Source organism: Hordeum vulgare, chromosome 6H (assembly GCF_904849725.1).
Source record: "Hordeum vulgare subsp. vulgare chromosome 6H, MorexV3_pseudomolecules_assembly, whole genome shotgun sequence".
Classification (NCBI taxonomy): domain Eukaryota; kingdom Viridiplantae; phylum Streptophyta; class Magnoliopsida; order Poales; family Poaceae; genus Hordeum; species Hordeum vulgare.
Window position 1 is genome coordinate 519,076,320 of NC_058523.1, and position 21,078 is coordinate 519,097,397.

Genomic DNA, 21,078 nt, shown 5'->3' on the forward strand with positions numbered 1-21,078 from the left:
GTAGTTGTAGTGGTGTAGATAAGCTATGTGAGTGTGGTGTATGTGTTGATATGTGTGTATGCATGCTGGCATGTATGTGAGTGTGTGGTGAAGCTAGCCTAAGTGAGTGTGTAGATGCACTAGTGTCATGCTTACATGGTGTAGTGTGATAGGTTTTGTGTGCATATATAACTTGTGGTGCATGTGGTGTGAGGAACACCCCCCACATGAACATAGTTCATGTACTTCTAATTTGTGAGCATGTGTTTGTGGTGGATGAGCTCCCTACTTGAGTGATCTAAATAGATGCAATATTTAGTGTTGTCCAAAAACATGTTTTGATGTGTGTGTGTGTGGGACACCCCACCTTTGCAAGCAAAGCTATGCACCTTCACATGTCCATATGTGAGAGGGCATGGTGATTTATATGTGTGGATGGCTTGGTAGAAGTGTTTGTGAAGTTGATGTGCATGACACAAACATGGGGTTCAAACCCCCATGTCACTTTGTCATTTTGCAAATGATCTCAACCTTTGTAGTTGTTGTTATGGTGGAACTACATGAGATGATGCCCCATTCACTAGGCATGATTTGAAGTAGTTTCCTCTTCCTTAATTTGTGATCACTTGTTCGAAGTAAGTGACCACATATTATATATGATTTTGGGGTAGAAACTCCCAAGGAATCCAGTGGTGAAGCTAGTTTTGCCATTGGGATACTTTATGGAGTTGACATATTCAGATTTGTTGCAAGTTTGCTCTTTGTTTCTATGGAATAGGTGGAGCCCAAGGGCATGAGCTTTTGTGTGATAGTGGTAGGGGTTTTGCTCTACACCATAGTGGTGTCATTTATCACTTGGTGTTATTTGTGTGCAAACTATGCCTAGACAAAGTGGGCATGTGGTTGAAAAAAGTCCAGCTTAGTCTGAGAATCTGGAAACATTTTCTTCTCCTATAGATGAGGTTGTTCTGGTCATTATGTTGTGATCTAACGTTAGTTCAGTGCTAGGATTTTGGACCTGGTATGTTTGTGAATCTCCCTGTCAAATTTCAACTCATTTGGAGTCCTGTAGGTCATGTTTTGGTTGCTGTCAAAAAGCTTCAGAACAAAGGCAGAAAGTCAGGTGCAGGAATTTTCACTAAGTCCGTGAGATCTGATGGTTTTGGGAAAGTTTGTGGCCTTGTATATTCTTGTGTTTAATTCCTTTTTCTGTGATTCTTGATGGTGCTTGCAGTGTTCTTGGTTGGCTACAACCACACATATCATTTGTCATATTTGGAGGGCTGTAGCTATGGTGCATGTAGCTCACAAAGAGCTAAGATGCAGATTTTGGCAGATTGTGTAGTATAGTCATTTTGATGATTGTGGGTGATTGGTTGATCTTGTGGTGTTCTTCCTTGCTCCAATCCATTCATGTTGGGTTGTTATTTGTCTTGGCAACCTGGGAATACCAGATTTTTGCCATTGGAGTGTGTGGTGTTGTTTTTGACACGTAGGGCTTCATATCTTGTTTCGTTGATTCCCGTTGATCCGTAGCTCCGATTGTAATGTTCTTTATATGGTTTTGCATAGTTTTCACGAGACGCATCTGATCATGCCACTCTAATGCATGTCAAAATAGCCTAGTGTACTGTTCTGTCTAGAAACTTATAGTAGTTCCTTTTGCTTGTGCTAGTGATAGAAATAGTGATGCATGCTCATTTTACATCTCATGCATCATGTGCTTGTTGCATCTTGTGGTGCTGCTGTTCATTGGTTGTTATTCTTATGTTGGGTAGCACCGGGATCGGAGTACGAATACGTGGAGTCAGGAGAGTACGTGCAGGACGAACCAGAACCATTCCAAGCTGAGGATATCACAGGCAAGATGATATGACCTTGATTCCATCTCTAGACTTGTTATGCTAGTTTTCGTTTCCATGTCATATTGCTAGCTGCCTAACACTGAATTAAATTGCTTCTTGTTATGCCATGAACCCAAACACTGATCCCTTCCTAGCAAAACTTGTATGGCTAAGTAGGCTTTGCTCAGCTACTAATGTTAGCGTTGCTAGATGCAGGTGCTTTGACTCATGTGATAACATGAGCTTGATATCATTATCTTAAATTCTATTATTTAATTAATGCACCTATATACTTGGTAAATGACGGGAGGCCTAGCCTTTTGCCGGGTGCTTTGTTCCGTTATTGCCGCCTTAGTTACCGGCTACCGGTGTTTGATTCCATAATGATCGCTCCTAACATGTTCGGGGTTGTTATGGGGACCCCCTCGATAAATCGCGTAGTGCTAAGGCTTGTCCGGCAGGACCTAACAGTGGTGTTAATTTGCTAATCACTTAATAATAAACTGCATAGGGAATAGCTACCCCGAGGATTTTAATCAACAACCCGAGCCGCTGCTCCGCATGAGTGTTGGTCCAACATGGACAGACTGCGGGGGCCACCACAGGGAAACTTGAGGTTTGGCTCTAGTAGGCTTTTCCATCCGTCGTGTCCTGAGATTGAGATACGCGACTCTTATCGGGGTCGTCGACACGTCGGGAGGTCCTGCTAGCCTTGTCTTACCTTAGCGGTATATCTTGCGTATAGGAATCCCAGTGAAGCTTTGGTTTCCCCCAACTGTGTTCGTTTGTGATGGACTAGTTGGAGCACCCGTGCAGGGCTTAATCTTTCGGAAAGCCGTGCCCGCGGTTATGTGGAAACTTGGAATATTTTGTTAACATCCGGTATTAGAGAACTTTAACATAAGCTAATACAATTGCCAACTGCGTGCGTAAACGTGACTGTCCCCTCGAAGATCTCTCTTCGATCGGGAACACGGTGGGGTTATGAATGTCGTAGGTAGGTGTTCAGGATCACTTAGAGATCAAGTAATCACGACCGCTAGTATAGACTACATTCATAATTGCTTTACATAAGTTAGCCACTAAATCAAGATTAGGATGCTGCAGCCTTACACTTCACCCTAACCCACCTAGAAACATGACTAGTTCTGGCACCAAGGTCTTAGATTGCTGAGTCCCCGTGGCTCACGGATTCCTCCGAAACTCCCAACAGGTACAGGTACCCCATAGACAGATGATCCTGACGCCACTCAGCTGGCGTGGCAGTACGACGAGGAGACAGACCGCCTCTACGTGAACTATCCAGAGGACTGAGGCGTGGTCGTGATCGTGGGCATGTAGGCAGGGCAGCATAGCATTTTCATGTTTTGTAGTCCGTAGCGGAACTACCTTGATTGTATCTGTGATGTACTCTGAGTTATTATTGAGAAGACAGTTGAATCCCGAATTGTCTACTTTTATTATTATTTGTCCTATGTTACTTGCTTGCGAAACGCTTAGATGCGCTTCTTTCCTATTTGGGGGCCTCGACCCCGAGATTGGAAAGGACCGCATCTTGGTCGTTACAAGTTGGTAATCAGAGCCTTACGACCATAGGAGCCTTTGTGTGATCGTACTTGGCCGAGTCGAGTCTAGAAAATGTTTTGAGTCTTAGTTTTATCGGAGAGTAGGATTCTTTTTTCTCCTCTTCTATGCTCTGGTGAGGTTCCCGTGTTAGGAAATCTTTAACTCTACTCCTTTTCTCGCTCAAATTTTTTTTAGGATCACGCGGGTATTTGTTAAATCTATATGATTTCGATGTGACGGAATCCTGTCCTGGTGCCTCCTATATGCTCTAAGTATCAGGGGAGTTGAGCTCCAGTGATTATCGCGCACATCGTCATCATTCAGATTTCTGAGTATCTAAGAACGGAGGATGTTCGTTATTGCTTCAATACTGGTAGTGGTGAGATAACCCCGATGTCCCAAGTACTGGTGTAGATTGTTCGGGGGTATTACCACACTTGGTATCGTTGTGATCACGAGGATCTATTGTAGATGAAGGTCCGAGATGCTGGTTGTGTGTTGAAGGATGTGATACAGGTGACGGGTTAGTTAAGGACTTGTGTGAAATACTCCTTGTATCCGTGTACCTGATTGCATGACCAGTTATTTCGGGAATTCATAGGTGGGATATCTAGTAGTAACTTATAGGACTATCTTCCTACACACGCTTGATTGAGGTTTGGGAAATCTCGGTCATATGTTTGTTCCGAGCAGTTCTAGCTCACACTTGTTTGCAGTGGTCCTTATCGAAATTTTGTCGTCTGTTACTTTGAGGATGCACTCTTGCTACGTTGTTCGAGTGCAATGCTAAATTCTGTTCAGATATTCCGTATTTTGATTCAGCAATATCTTCAATTATTCTATGGACTAATATGCTGTCCGTCTTCAGGATGGCTCCTCCGACTCGTCAGACCCCAGGGCGTGAGGATATGCCGCCTCCACTACCTCCTCCTCCTCCGCCGCCGCCTCCTCCTCCAGCAGAGGCCTGGCAGGCGATGATGGGAGCTACTAATGCAAACACTCAGATGCTGTTGCAGTTGATCCAGGAGAGAGCCAATCATCAGCACGGCAATTTCCAGCAGGGTGGCAATCACTTCGCCAACCTAAGTCAGTTCCTGTCAAACCAGCCTAAGACGTTCACTTCTTGCGACCAGCCTTTTGATGCAGAAGATTGGATCCGTGATATGAACAAGCATTTCGAGTGTAGCAATGTGCGTCCGGAGGACTATGTCAAGTTTTCAACGTTTCAGTTGAAGGGACAGGCTTCTATATGGTGGCAGCAGCTCAAGGACTCAAGAGGTGACAGGGTGATGTCTTGGGACGAGTTTTGTCGTGACTTCAGGTCCCACTACATCCCTTCCAGTTTTGTGGAGGAGATGCGTGAGAAGTTCAGGCGTTTGAAGCAGGGCAGCAATTCTGTGTACAAGTACAATGTCGAGTGCCACGAGCTGGCCCGTTACGCGCTGCAGGATGTCCCGGATCAGAAGAGCAAGATCTACCAGTTCAGGGGTGGCTTGAAGGAAGACTTGCAGTTAGCTCTTGTGTTGCACGATCCTGAGGAGTTTGACAAGTTCTACAACCTAGCTCTCAAAGCAGAGGCAGCCTTGCTCAGGGTGGAAAACTCCAAGAAGCGCTTCAGAGATTCCAGCTCTTCCTCGACTCAGGTGGTTCAGAAGCAACAGAGGTTTTGGGTTTCTCCTCCTCCTCCTCGGCACTCACAGCAGCTGAAGCACTCAGGTGGACATGGTTCTTCCCACCCACCCTGTTGGGGAACGTCGCATGGGAAACAAAATTTTCCTACGCGCACGAAGACCTATCATGGTGAAGTCCATCTACGAGAGGGGATTTCCGATCTACGTACCCTTGTAGATCGCACAGCAGAAGCATTAAGAAACGCGGTTGATGTAGTGGAACGTCCTCACGTCCCTCGATCCGCCCCGCGAACCGTCCCGCGATCAGTCCCACGATCTAGTGCCGAACGGACGGCACCTCCGCGTTCAGCACACGTACAGCTCGACGATGATCTCGACCTTCTCGATCCAGCAAGAGAGACAGAGAGGTAGATGAGTTCTCCGGCAGCGTGACGGCGCTCCGGAGGTTGGTGATGATCTTATCTCAGCAGGGCTCCGCCCGAGCTCCGCAGAAACGCGATCTAGAGGTAAAACCGTGGAGATATGTGGTCGGGCTGCCGTGGTAAAGTTGTCTCAAATCAGTCCTAAAACCCCACTATATATAGGAGGGAGGGAGGGGAGGAGGCAGCCTCAAAACCAAAAGGTTTGGCCGAAATTGGAGGTGGAGGAGTCCTACTCCAATCCTACTTGGAGTAGGATTCCACCTTCCCACTTGGAAACTCTTTCCACCTTGTGTTTTTTCCTTCTCAAACCTTATGGGCCTTAGTGGGAACTTATTCCAGCCCACTAGGGGCTGGTTTATCTCTTCCCATAGCCCATGAGACCCCTTGGGGCGTGACACCCCTCCTGATGGTCCCCGGCACCCCTCCCGGCACTCCCAGTACACTACCGATGAGCCCGAAACTTTTCCGGTAATGCACGAAAACCTTCCGGTAACCAAATGAGGTCATCCTATATATCAATCTTCGTTTCCGGACCATTCCGGAAACCCTCGTGACGTCTGTGATCTCATCCGGGACTCCGAACAACATTCGGTAACCAACCATATAACTCAAATACGCATAAAACAACGTCGAACCTTAAGTGTGCAGACCCTGCGGGTTCGAGAACTATGTAGACATGACCCGAGAGACTACTCAGTCAATATCCAATAGCGGGACCTAGATGCCCATATTGGATCCTACATATTCTACGAAGATCTTATCGTTTGAACCTCAGTGCCAAGGATTCATATAATCCCGTATGTCCTTCCCTTTGTCCTTCGGTATGTTACTTGCCCGAGATTCGATCGTCAGTATCCGCATACCTATTTCAATCTCGTTTACCGGCAAGTCTCTTTACTCGTTCCGTAATACAAGATCCAGCAACTTACACTAAGTCACATTTCTTGCAAGGCTTGTGTGTGATGTTGTATTATCGAGTGGGCCCCGAGATACCTCTCCGTCATACGGAGTGACAAATCCCAGTCTTGATCCATACTAACTCAACGAACACCTTCGGAGATACCTGTAGAGCATCTTTATAGTCACCCAGTTACGTTGCAACGTTTGATACACACAAAGCATTCCTCCGGTGTCAGTGAGTTATATGATCTCATGGTCATAGGAACAAATACTTGACACGCAGAAAACAGTAGCAACAAAATGACACGATCAACATGCTACGTCTATTAATTTGGGTCTAGTCCATCACATGATTCTCCTAATGATGTGATCCCCTTATCAAGTGACAACACTTGCCTATGGTCAGGAAACCTTGACCATCTTTGATCAACGAGCTAGTCAACTAGAGGCTTACTAGGGACAGTGTTTTGTCTATGTATCCACACATGCACTGTGTTTCCAATCAATACAATTATAGCATGGATAATAAACGATTATCATGAACAAAGAAATATAATAATAACTAATTTATTATTGCCTCTAGGGCATATTTCCAACACACCCAACCCTGGCTTGCAGCAGAGATACCAGCATCAGAAGCAAGGGCCTCCTCAGACTCAGTTCCGGCAGCCAGCAGATGTCACTTGTCACAAATGTGGGCAGAAGGGTCACTATGCCAACAAATGTACTTCTCAGCTCCGTCTGCCGCCTCCTCCTCGAGGCAAACCTCCAAGCAACGCTCTTGTCAAATTCAACCCCAGATCAGCTCGAGTCAACATGGTTAATGCAGCTGAAGCAGACAACTCCTCTGATGTGATCATGGGTAACCTCCTCGTCAATGATATTCCTCTAAAGTGTTATTTGATTCTGGTGCTTCACATTGCTTTGTGTCATATCCTTTTGCATCCAAGCATAACCTGCGTCAAGAGCAGTTGCCTAAGCCATTGGCAGTCGTTTCTCCTGCAAAGCATTTGAGTTCTAGTTTGTTCGTTCGGGAGCTTTCAGTTAAGATGGGTGCTTATGCTTTTCTGGCATCTCCTATTGTCTTGGGTAATTCCGACATCGACTTGATTCTTGGTATGGATTGGTTGGCCATGAACAAGGCGTCAATTGATTGTGAAGCTAAAGAAGTCAAGCTTACCCACTCTTCGGAGGATGTGATTATATTCGCGGCGCGCGATGATACAATCCGTCTGTTCTCCTTGAATGAAAAGGGTGATATCAATCCAATTGAGCAAGTCCCAATGGTCTGTGAATATCAAGATGTGTTTCTTGAAGAGGTGCCAGGCATGCCTCCGCACCGTGAAGTTGAGTTTCTCATTGAGCTTGAGCCAGGCACAGAGCCAGTGTGCAAACGGCCATACAAGCTGGGTCCAGAAGAATTGAAGGAACTCAAGAGGCAACTCGATGAGCAGGAGCGTTTGGGTTTGATCAGACCAAGCTCGTCTCCGTGGGGATGTGGTGTTCTGTTTGTCAAGAGGAAGGGTGGTTCGGACCGGCTGTGTGTCGATTACCGCCCATTGAACAAGAAGACAATCAAGAACAAATATCCACTTCCGAACATAACTGAGTTGTTCGAACAGTTGAAAGGTGATAAAGTATTCTCCAAGCTTGATCTTAGAATGGGCTATCATCAGATTCGCATTCGCGAGAAAGACATTCCGAAGACGGCATTCAGGACTAGTTTTGGCTCGTATGAGTATACGGTCATGTCTTTTGGTCTGGCTAATGCTCCTCCGACATTTTGTCGATTGATGAACTATATTTTCTCCCCATACAAGAATGAATTTGTCTTGCTCTATCTCGACGACATTCTGGTTTTTTTTAGAATGAGGAAGAACATGAGAAACATCTCAGGTTAGTGCTTGATAAACTGAGAGAGTACAAGCTGTATGCCAAGTTTTCCAAGTGCGAGTTCTGGCTTAAAGAAGTGGTTTATCTTGGGCATATTATCTCTGCCGAGGGCATTAAGGTTGACCCGTCCAAGGTTCAAGCCATTGTTGAATGGGAACCTCCGCAGAATGTGAAGCAGCTTCGAAGCTTTCTCGGGCTTGCGGGATATTGCAGAAGATTCGTTGAGAACTTCTCCAAGATCGCCAAGCCGCTCTCTAGTCTTCTTCAGAAGGGTGTTAAGTATGTTCGGTCTCCAGAGTGTCAACTGGCTTTCGATACACTCAAAGAGAAGCTTATCTCCACTCCGGTCTTGGCCCCTCCGGATGATTCTAAGCCGTACCAGGTCTTTTATGATGCTTCTCTCCAGGGTCTTGGTGCAGTCCTGATGCAAGATAGGAAGGTGGTTGCTTATACCTCCAGGCAGTTGAAGCCTGCGGAGAAGAACTATCCTGTGCACGATCTCGAGCTAGCAGCTGTTGTGCACGCCTTGATGACTTGGAGGCATCTCTTGTTGGAACGTAAGGTTGAAGTTTTCACCGATCACAAGAGTCTCAAGTATATCTTCACTCAGCCTAACTTGAATCTTTGGCAAACACGTTGGGTGGAAATGCTCCAGGATTTTAATCCGAGTGTTGAGTATACACCAGGCAAGGCAAATGTTGTGGCAGATGAATTGAGCAGGAAGGCATATTGCAACAGTCTGATTCTACAACCTCTCCAGCCGGGTCTTTCTGAGTCTTTCAGGAAGCTTAATCTTCAGCTAGTACCTCAGGGTTTTCTTGCGAACCTTCAGATCTCTCCTACCTTGGAAGATCAGGTCAGAGCAGCTCAACTTCTTGACGCTATGGTGAAGAAGCTCAAGATTGGCGTGGGAAAGAGTCTCCCCAAGTATAAATGTTTCACTGTTGATGCCAGGGACACGCTGTTTTTCGAGGATCGCCTTGTCGTCCCGAAAGGTGATCTCAGGAAGGTGATCATGGAAGAAGCTCATAACTCTCTGCTCTCTATTCATCCAGGAAGCTCCAAAATGTACCATGACTTGAAGCAGACATTCTTGTGGACTCATATGAAACGTGAAATTGCTCAGTTCGTAAATGAGTGTGATGTATGTCGAAGGCTGAAAGCAGAACATCAACGACCAGCAGGCCTCTTGCAGCCTTTGCCGATTCCCGAGTGGAAGTTTGGTCACATTGAGATGGATTTCGTCACCGGGTTTCCGAAGTCCAAGAAGGGCAATGATGCTATCTTCGTCGTCATCGACAAACTAAGTAAAGTGGCTCATTTCCTTCCAGTCAAGGAGTCCATTTCAGCAGCTCAGCTGGCAGAGTTGTACACCTCCAGGATTGTCTCTTTGCACGGTGTGCCTATGATGATCTCTTCAGATCGCGGAAGTAACTTCACTTCCAAGTTATGGGACCCCTTTCAGTCTGCTATGGGCACGAAGATCCACTTCAACACAGCGTTCCATCCTCAGACTAGTGGTCAAGTGGAGAGAGTGAATCAAGTTCTCAAGGATATGTTGAGAGCCTGTATTATCTCTTTTGGCATGAAGTGGGAAGATTGTCTGCCTTTCACGGAGTTCTCGTATAACAACACTTATCAAGCTAGTTCTGGCACGGCTCCGTTTGAAATTCTCTATGGCAGGAAGTGTCATACTCCGCTCAACTGGTCCGAGACCGGCGAGCGTCAGATCCTTGGGAATGATATGATAGAAGAAGCTGAGGAGATGCGTCGGATCATTCGCGACAACCTCAGAGCAGCTCAGTCCCGTCAAAAGAGCTATTATGATAGCAAGCACCATGACATGTCTTATGAGCTTGATGACTTTGTCTATCTCAAGGTGTCGCCTATGAAGGGTATGCAGCGCTTTGGCATCAAAGGCAAGCTTGCGCCTCGTTTCGTTGGTCCGTTCAGAGTGGTTGGCAAGAGAGGCGACCTTACATACCATCTCGAGCTTCCGTCAACCTTTGCAAATGTCCATGATGTGTTCCATGTTTCTCAGCTTCGGAGGTGTTTCAAGACCCCCGAGCGCACTGTGCATCTTCAAGATATCGACCTTCAGCCTGACCTTTCTTATCGTGAGCATCCAGTTGCGGTTCTCGAGGCGACTGAGCGCAACACCCGTAACAAGACTATGAAATTTATCAAAGTGCAGTGGTCTCACCATTCCGATAAAGAGGCTACGTGGGAACGCGAGGACCACCTCTGTTCCGAATTTCCCGATTTCTTTCAGTCTTAGATCTCGAGGGCGAGATCTTCTTTGTAGTGTGGGAGAGTTTGTAGTGCCCCATATGTAAACCTTGCCATATTTGGAACCTATTGCATTTGGGTCCACCTTGTCAGTGATTTGATGTATCCAATTGTGCCATGACCTCATGTGGTGTCCCTTGTTTATTATTTTTCCTTCCTTCCCATGCATGCATGTATAGCATATCATTGCATGCTCTTGTCTTGTGGTTGCCATATGATCTTAGCAATTCATGTGGTGGTGGTGATCTTGTGGTTGCACCTTGTGATGCTTTGTGATGATGTGCATGTGATGTATAGTTTAATTGGGGTGTGCATGTGTTAGTATAAGCTTGGGTTTCAAAACCATCTCCACCCCTCCTCTCTATTTCTCCTATGTCAAGATTCTCTTCTCCCTTCCCTCTTTTAAAAATGCCCATGTATTAGTGTATTTTGTGGAGGATGCCAAGATGTGTTTTTGCTGTTTTGTATCTTAGTTTTAAGGGTGCGAATAAATCCAAAACAGTAAATAAATTGCTGTTTTGTATTTAATCAAATTGCTCCAAATATATCTTTTCTATTTTATTCAAATAGGTCATAATTCCTTATGGCTAGGGACATTTTTATTTTGTTTTTATCTCCTACAGAAAACCCTGTGTTATTTCTCTCTTTTCTGTTATATCTGTAAAAGAAAGGCACTCGGTATTTCTTTTCTTTTAAGTGCAGCCAAGGTGGGCTCTCTCTCACTTGTCGGCCCACCTTCCTCTCTCTCGCTTAGCAGGCCAAGCACCCCCCCTCTCGCGCCGCCTCCTTCCTGACGCCGTTCTCCCAGCGCGCTGCTTTCCGTCAGGCTCCAGAGAGAGACGCGCGACACCGTGAGCTCGGACATCGAGGTCCCCCCTATAACTTTGGCGTCCGTGCCTCCTCCTCTCGCTAGGGTTCCCTCTCTCCCTCTCCTGCCGCCGCCACCTCTCTTTTCCCCCTCCATCTCTCCCTTCGTCCCCTGGTGAGTTCTCTGTAGTCTGTAGGCAGAGAGAGAAGGGAAGGTTCGTCGCCGTCTACGCCGCCTTCGTCGCCGTCCGGCGAGGCCGGCATGTCCAGGAGATCGGTGGTGCGTCCCACGACCCATTCCCGGCGTTAGGAGCACCGGAGAGCGCCCTCACCGACGAGCATGAGCTCGTCTACGCCGCGGACCCGAAGCCCCTTCAACCTGTTCGGTTCTGCTTCCAGGAGATCTTCATCGCCGGCCTGCTTCCTCTCCGTCGCCTCTTCCTCCGAACAGACCTCTCCTTCCTTCCCCAAGGTGAGGAGAAACCTACCTTTCCTTCTCCTCCTCGGTTCCGTCTCAAATCTGGCGAGAACGTGTGCGCGTACTTATCTGTAGTGGCAGATCGCGAGCAGTAGCAGGTTCTCGGTTGTGGTGCAGCAGTGAGTGTTGCGCGTGTAAGAGCGTAGGTCGGCGATCCCCGCGTATCCGACGAGCAGTGGCATTGTGTAGGGAGTAGAAGAGACGTGCTCATCGTCTTCGATCGCCGGCGAGCAGCATAGCTGCATCTCTGTCAGTCAAGTGCAGGGACAGACAGCAACTCTACCTGTTCTTGTTTGATCCTCCTCTCTATCCAGTCTTCGTAGCGTAGCGTAGTGGTGCGGTGCCTGGATGTGAATCAGGTGGTCGTGGGATCGATTCCCCGCGGCGCCACACATAACCGCCCTTTTTATTTCCCTTTGTTTGCACCATAGCACAGTAGCTACATGAAGCTACCATACCAAGCAGTGTCCCTCTGTTCTGTCGATAAGTTGGCAAGCAGCAGGGTGGATTGGGCCTTGGGGTTGATCCAGGGGCACTGGGGTTCGAATCCCAGGCCAGCCCTTTTGTATTTTTTGTTTACCTTTCTTTCTTTCTTATTTTGTCTCTCTGCTTTTATTTGCTACACCTTGTGCCTGATTTATAGACATGAAGGAGTGCATCTTATCTTTCTTTTCCTGTCCAGTAGTTGTAGTGGTGTAGGTAAGCTAGGTGAGTGTGCTGTATGTGTTGATATGTGTGTATGCATGCTGGCATGTATATGAGTGTGTCGTGAAGCTAGCCTTAGTGAGTGTGTAGATGCACTAGTGTCATGCTTACATGGTGTAGTGTGATAGGTTTTGTGTGCATATATAACTTGTGGTGCATGTGGTGTGAGGAACACCCCCCACATGAACATAGTTCATGTACTTCTAATTCGTGAGCATGTGTTTGTGTTTGATGAGCTCCCTACTTGAGTGATCTAAATAGATGCAATATTTAGTGTTGTCCAAGAACATGTTTTGATGTGTGTGTGTGGGACACCCCACCTTTGCAAGCAAAGCTATGCACCTTCACATGTCCATATGTGAGAGGGCATGGTGATTTATATGTGTGGATGGCTTGGTAGAAGTGGTTGTGAAGTTGAGGTGCATGAAAAAAACGTCGGGTTCAAACCCCCATGTCACTTTTTCATTGTGAAAATGAGCTCAACATTTGTAGTTGTTGTTATGGTGGAACTACATGAGATGATGCCCCATTCACTAGGCATGATTTGAAGTAGTTTCCTCTTCCTTAATTTGTGGTCACTTGTTCCAAGTAAGTGCCCACATATTATATATGATTTTGGGGTAGAAACTCCCAAGGAATCCAGTGGTGAAGTTAGTTTTGCCATTGGGATACTTTATGGAGTTGACATATTCAGATTTGTTGCAAGTTTGCTCTTTGTTTCCATGGAATAGGTGGAGCCCAAGGGCATGAGCTTTTGTGTGATAGTGGTAGGGGTTTTTCTCTACACCATAGTGGTGTCATTTATCACTTGGTGTTATTTGTGTGCAAACTATACCTAGAAAAAGTGGGCATGTGGCTGAAAAAAGTCCAGCTTAGTGAAATCTGGAATTTCACTAAGTCTGAGAATCTGGAAACATTTTCTTCTCCTATAGATGAGGTTGTGTTGTCATTGTGTTGTGACCTAGCCTTAGTTCAGTGCTAGGATTTTGGACCGGGTATGTTTGTGAATCTCACTGTACAATTTCAACTCATTTGGAGTCCTGTAGGTTATGTTTTGGTTGCTGTAATAAAGCTTCAGAACAAAGGCAGTAAGTCAGGTGCAGGAATTTTCACTAAGTCCCTGAGATCTAATGGTTTTGGGAAAGTTTGTGGCCTTGTATCTTCTTGTGTTTAATTACTTTTGCTGTGATTCTTGCTGGTGCTTGTAGTGTTCTTGGTTGGCTACAACCACATATATCATTTGTCATATTTGGAGGGCTGTAGCTATGGTGCATGTAGCTCACAAAGAGCTAAGATGCAGATTTTGGCAGATTGTGTAGTATAGTCATTTTGATGATTGTGGGTGATTGGTTGATGTTGTGGTGTTCTTCCTTGCTCCAATCCATTCATGTTGGGTTTTTATTTGTCTTGGCAACCTGGGAATACCAGATTTGTGCCATTGGAGTGTGTGGTGTTGTTTTTGACACGTAGGGCTTCATATCTTGTTTCGTTGATTCCCGTTGATCCGTAGCTCCGGTTGTAATGTTCTTTATATGGTTTTGCATCGTTTTCACGAGACGCATCTGATCAAGCCACTCTAATGCATGTCAAAATAGCCTAGTGTACAGTTCTGTCCAGAAACTTATAGTAGTTCCTTTTGCTTGTGCTAGTGATAGAAATAGTGATGCATGCTCATTTTACAGCTCATGCATCATGTGCTTGGTGCATCTTGTGGTGCTGTTGTTCATTGGTTGTTATTCTTATGTTGGGTAGCACCGGGATCAGAGAACGAATACGTGGAGTCAGGAGAGTACGTGCAGGACGAAGCAGAACCATTCCAAGCTGAGCATATCACAGGCAAGATGATATGACCTTGATTCCATCTCTAGACTTGTTATGCTAGTTTTCGTTTCCATGTCATATTGCTCGCTGCCTAACACTGAATTAAATTGCCTCTTGTTATGCCATGAACCCAAACACTGATCCCTTCCTAGCAAAACTTGTATGGCTAAGTAGGCTTTGCTCAGCTACTAATGTTAGCGTTGCTAGATGCAGGTGCTTTGACTCATGTGATAACATGAGCTTGATATCATTATCTTAAATTATGTTATTTAATTAATGCACCTATATACTTGGTAAATGACGGGAGGCCTAGCCTTTTGCCGAGTGCTTTGTTCCGTTATTGCCACCTTAGTTACCGGCTACCGGTGTTTGATTCCATAATGATCGCTCCTAACATGTTCGGGGTTGTTATGGGGACCCCCTCAATAAATCGCGTAGTGCTAAGGCTTGTCCGGCAGGACCCAACATTGGTGTTAATTTGCTAATCACTTAATAATAAACTGCATAGGGAATAGCTACCCCGAGGATTTTAATCAACAACCCGAGCCAGTGCTCCGCATGAGTGTTGGTCCAACATAGACAGACTGCGGGGGCCACCACACGGAAACTTGAGGTTTGGCTCCTGTAGGCTTTTCCATCCATCGTGTCCTGAGACTGAGATATGCGGCTCTTATCGGGGTCGTCGACACGTCGGGAGGTCCTGCTAGCCTTGTCTTACCTTAGCGGTATATCTTGCGTACCCAGTGAAGCTTTGGTTTCCCCCAGAGTTGAGGTTTTCCTCTAAGGAATCCGACGAGATCACGAGATTCGTGATAGAGGATGCCTTTGCGGCCTGTGTTCGTTTGTGATGGACTAGTTGGAGCACCCCTACAGGTTTTAATTTATCGGAAAGCCGTGCCCGCGGTTATGTGGCAACTTGGAATATTTTGTTAACATCCGGTATTAGAGAACTTTAACATAAGCTAATAAAATTGCCAACTGTGTGCGTAACCGTGACTGTCCCCTCGAAGATCTCTCTTCGATCGGGAACACAGTGGGGTTATGAATGCCGTAGGTAGGTGTTCAGGATCACTTAGAGATCAAGTAATCACGACCGCTAGTATAGACCACATTCATAATTGCTTTGTGTAAGTTAGCCACTAAATCAAGCTTAGGATGCTGCAGCCTTACACTTCACCCTAACCCACCTAAAAACATGACTAGTTCTGGAACCAAGGTCTTAGATTGCTGAGTCCCCGTGGCTCACGGATTCCTCCGAAACTCCCAACAGGTACAGGTACACCAGAAACAGATGATCCCGACGGCACTCAGCTGGCGTGGCAGTACTACGAGGAGACAGACCGCCTCTACGTGAACTATCGAAAGGACTGAGGCGTGGTCGTGATCGTGGGCCTGCAGGCAGGGTAGCATAGCATTTTCATGTTTTGTAGTCCGTAGCGGAACTACCTTGATTGTATCTGTGATGTACTTTGAGTTATTAATGAGAAGACAGTTGAATCCTGAATTGTCTACTTTTATTATTATTTGTGCTATGTTACTTGCTTGCGAAACGCTTAGATGCGCTTCTTTCCTATTTGGGGGCCTCGACGCCGAGATCGGAAAGGACCGCATCTTGGTCGTTATAGAAGAAGACCCCTTTATATAGTTGGGGAAGGAATCAGACCGTTACCCCCACTTACAGCCCCAGCCCAGCGGTACTACCGCTGGCTGCAGCGGTACTACCGCTGAGCCCATGGTAGCACAAAGAAACTACCGAGCCAACCACCGCCAAGAAAGTCTTCGCAAAAAGTCCGACGCAGTACAACCGCCAAGATGACGGTACTAAAGTCCTGGAGCGGTACTACCGCTGACCAGGGGCGGTACTACCACTGGGACAGTGGTACTACTGCCAGCTCTAGCGGTACTACTGCTAGGGCCAGCGGTACTACCGCCAACTCTAGCGGTACTACCGCTAGGTCCAGCTGTACTACCGCTCGCCACTTAAACAACCATAACTTTCGCATACGAGCTCAGAATCGAGCAAACCCAAGCTTGTTGGATTCAGGACGACAAGAGCTATCCACTTGAGAGCCCCCCTTGACAGTACAGTAATCTATCCTAAAAAGAAAACCTATCAAGGGCACACCTATACCTTGCACCTCGTCGTCTTGAGCTAGATGATGATGATCTTGGCTTCCTCAAGATGGACCACCTTTCTTGATTGCGTTGGCTTGATGAAGACTAGTTGATTGCTCCCCCATACTCACTATGGGTGAGACACTCTTCAGCATATCTTCACAAGTCCATTGCCACCACAATGGATGGAAAGCTTCAAGCATGATATCTTCATGCTGATCCACTTGAACTTGCATACCGCAATCTTGATGACGATCACCACTTGACGTCATCCTTCATGGGTTATATGAGATCTTCCTTTTGACGCAAGCCCATGGAAAGACACCTAACCCACACATAGAACTCTCACGAAGACCATGGGTTAGTACACAAACACGTAATGGACAATCCTTACCATACCATGGGATCACTTGATCCCTCTCGGTACATCTTGTACGCTTTGTGTGTTGATCATCTTGATTTAATCTTTGTCTGAGATCTTGATCAACCTTGTGTCTCTATGACCATTCTTTGGATAATACCTTGAATGCCATCTTGGTCATCATATAAACTCCTTGAACCTAACAGATGGACTTCAAGAAGTTCCTATGGACAAATCCTATAAATATAACTTAAGGCAACCATTAGTCCATAGGAATTGTCATCAATTACCAAAACCACATATGGAGATATATGCTCTAACAATCTCCCCCATTTTGGTAATTGATGACAACTACTTCCAGAGAGTTTATATAAGGAAATAAGCATAGCCAACCGCACACATACAAAGCAATAATGCATGCGTGCAAGATGTAAATGCTTACGCAATAAAAGCAAACCCCTCTAAACATATCCAAAGTAAACTCTCTAAACTTCTCCCCCATTGGCATCGATTGCCAAAATGGACGAGTGCAAATAAATACACAAATACAATGATAAGTAGTTGGAGGAAAACAAGCTATATTGAGGACCCAAAGATTGCAAATAAAAGAATCGTATGCCATAAGGACATACCAAAATAGAGGCAAGCAACCAAAAGATACCACATGGAACAAACAATCATATGGTCCTTTGAACCATATGAATAAAAGATATTATGATAAAGGCAATAGAGTGTTTTATCAGAACTAGAGAAGCTCCCCATGATTTGTGCACTAATAAGAGATTTTTGTATTTGATATAAGTGCACAAAATAGGATTGTTGCTCCCCCAAAATTAATAACAACACACAACGAGTGCAAGAAGATAAATGAGACAATAAGCATATCACTTGCACAAAACAAATGGTTGAGCAACATGTAAAAGAAGCAACTTAAGAATAGGCTCAACCAAAATAATGTGTGTGAGTCATGGCAAAGCACTTGAGAAGACTAAGATAAGGATGATCATTACTCATCAACATAGTCTTGATGAAATGTGACACAAAGTGCAAGACATATCATTCCCACACACACATACTAGAAAATGGGTTCACAAGCTTACTAATAAACAAAATAGGAACCAACGCTTGTGACAACCCATGGTGAAGATAGGAAGTAAGAACCTTGTCAAGAGGAGGGATACCAATGGAAATGGAAAAAATCCTCATCAAGACAAGCATGAGGAAAAATAATCTTCACGGCCAAAGAGTGCATTAAGATGTAGGAAAATAAGATACGCACTCAAGACAAATCCTTTCACGAAGCCACCAAAAACTGAAAAAGGAAATGCAACGGTGGACGTAAAAGAAAAGAGGATATCAATTAGAGATGTAACTTATCTCATGTGTAAAAGATTCTAAGTAGAAGACAATCATGATGATACATATCCACAAGGAAGGATGTACACACGAAATGGTTACAAGAAGGAACAAACTAGATATCCAAAAGGAAGTCATAAATATATCAATAAGATCTTTTGCTTGGAAGCATAGCACATGGCCTAATATTTTCTTATTGTACAATATGAACTTCCAACATACGAACATCAAAGACATCCCAACTAGTAATAAGACATCATCGTTCGGATGCTTTGAGAAAGGGAACATGTACTACAATAACGAATCAAGAGATTCATGCCATGATGCAACCTGAAAAGAAAAGACAGGGACCTTGGCAAGAAAAGAATGCATGCAGTAGATACTTGTTACCGAGACAACATTGGATTGATGTAGTAGATAGTTGTTCTTTGATCATCCTAACTTGGCTCCAATAATCACATGGTCTCAACACCTTCCTTATAGGTGAGCCTAGCATCCAATGCATCTCCAATTGTTCCTGGAACAACAAAACAAACAAAATGGTGCCCAAACTCATTGGGACCAAAGAGTTAGAAAACCAACAATACATAGGACAAACTCCACATACATATGTGCATATAGATATGAATTTGAATTTCATGCACACTTTAGCCAATTTATGACAAGGTGGAGTTCCCCTATATATTGGGTCAAAGAAAGAAAGCAAGCAAAAGAAGCTGTAGAGAGTAAATATGCTTGCTCAAGGCTTTCAAGAATCAACTCAACACAAAGTTGATAAAACACAAAAAGACAAAGTATCAAGTGATAATAAGATACCAAACGAAAAGCACTATCACTTGAAGGATATGAATGAAAAGATACCTCAAGGAATGAGATATCCATTGACACATGCCAAATAAAAGGAAACAAGATACCAATTGAAGGAAAGCAAACACGGGGTATCTAGTTTCCAAAAGAGAGCTAGGTTCCAACAACCCAAACCCTCGACAAATTTTCATGATGGCAAAAAGCATCATAAAGAGCACGACTTGCCTCCCATCAACACGCACTTGATGGGGATCAAAAGATTTTATGATGGTCGAATAAAGAGGGTGTTCTAAAGAGAATATGATAGCTCCCCCAAGGGATGTGCATTATATAGAATTTGCATTTAAATAAAAAATGCACAAGATGGGATCATCACTTTCTCTATATCTATTAAAACACTAGACAAGTTAAAATAGATCCACAAGAGGCAAGGAAGACAAACGAAACACAAAATCCAATGTAAAGACGATTAGCAATTCCTACCACATGATGGGAATACCAATTGTCAAGGACAAGAAGTATTTTGGAAATGATACTCATTGGTAGATCGCAAATATATCCAAGATCATCTTTACCCATTAAATGCAAGCAAATGAAACTTGTAGAGCAAACATGCCACCTAGGAACAAGATAATTTACAATATCAACACTAAGTGGGCAATACCTCAAATGTACACATTCTCTAGGCTTGTAATATGCACATAGCATATTACTCCCCCATAATGTGATAACCCAACAATATTAACAAGTGGCAAACGAAAAACCAAGAAGAGATAATTAATGGACCATTTAGAATTTGAATTTCTCATGAGTAAGACATACCACATAGAAACTAGATAATCTTGAAATATCAATACTAAGTGGTATTCCCCATGTATACACATTTATAGGATCGTGAGGTGTGCAAAGCACATCACTCCCCCATAATGAAATAATCCATTAATATCTCACAAGAGCCAATCAAAGATACAAACAAGATGCAATAAGGCTTAATACAAGACTCACATGTACATGATATGCAAACCAACATACACATACTTGGTTATTCAACATAAGCAAGTTGGAAGCATAACATGTACAAACACATGCAAGGTACAAAACCACAACATGCAAAGGGGCAAGCAACTAACAATGTAAACAGTTTAAGTACAAGTTACCGTAAGGAGGCACATTGGATATAAGATAGAAACTCGATAATCCAAATGACTTGGCTTGAGAAAATATGAATGATGAAGACCCCTTAATTCTTCATTATGTATCCAAGTCTCTAATGTCCTCCATATTCACCTATTGATCAAGTTTGAGCTTGTTGGTCCCCAACCACGTTGGGTCCTGATAGGTTAGTCACAATAGGCTTGGCAACCCAAATGGTACTTTTCTTGACACCACTTTGAGTACCAACAAACTTGGCAAACACATTGCCAACCTTATCCTTCCCAAGAGAATAGATATCATCAATAATGATTGGGTTGGATAAATTACCTCTCGTGCAAGAAGAAGCGAAGTGACCCTTCTCACGACATAAGTAGCAACATCTACCCTTTAATTTCTTCCCTATTGATTTCTCAACATGAGGAGTGTTGGCTTGGGTCTTCTTGGGAAGGGGCCTTTCTTCAACTTGTGGTTGAGTATGTGAGTGCACTTGTGGCCTCTTCCCTTGTGGCTTGTGACTTTAGGGCTTCTTCTTTAGTGGGCAAGATCTAACATGGTGCCCTTCAATTTTGCACTTGAAGCAAATAATCTTGGCCAAATTCTTGACTTGTTCTTGGACCTTCTTCTTGAAGCTTTTGGACTTCTTCTTCTTGTTGGAGTTGAATCCAAGTCCATTTTTATCATTCGGGGATTTTGTCCACACAAGACATTGTTGATTGTGGACATCCCTTCATGACTCTTTTCCAAGTCTTTCTTCAAGGAAGTGACTTGGGCCTTGAGCTCTTTGATTTCCTCTACATGGTTAGTATCAACACAAGTACTAGAGGAAGTATAAGCTTCATTGTTAGAGCAACAAGGCATGGAAAGTAATTCATTACAAGATGTAGCAACATTATGAGTAGATGAATTACAAGGACTAGCACATGGCAATATAGCTTTTTGACTAGAAGTA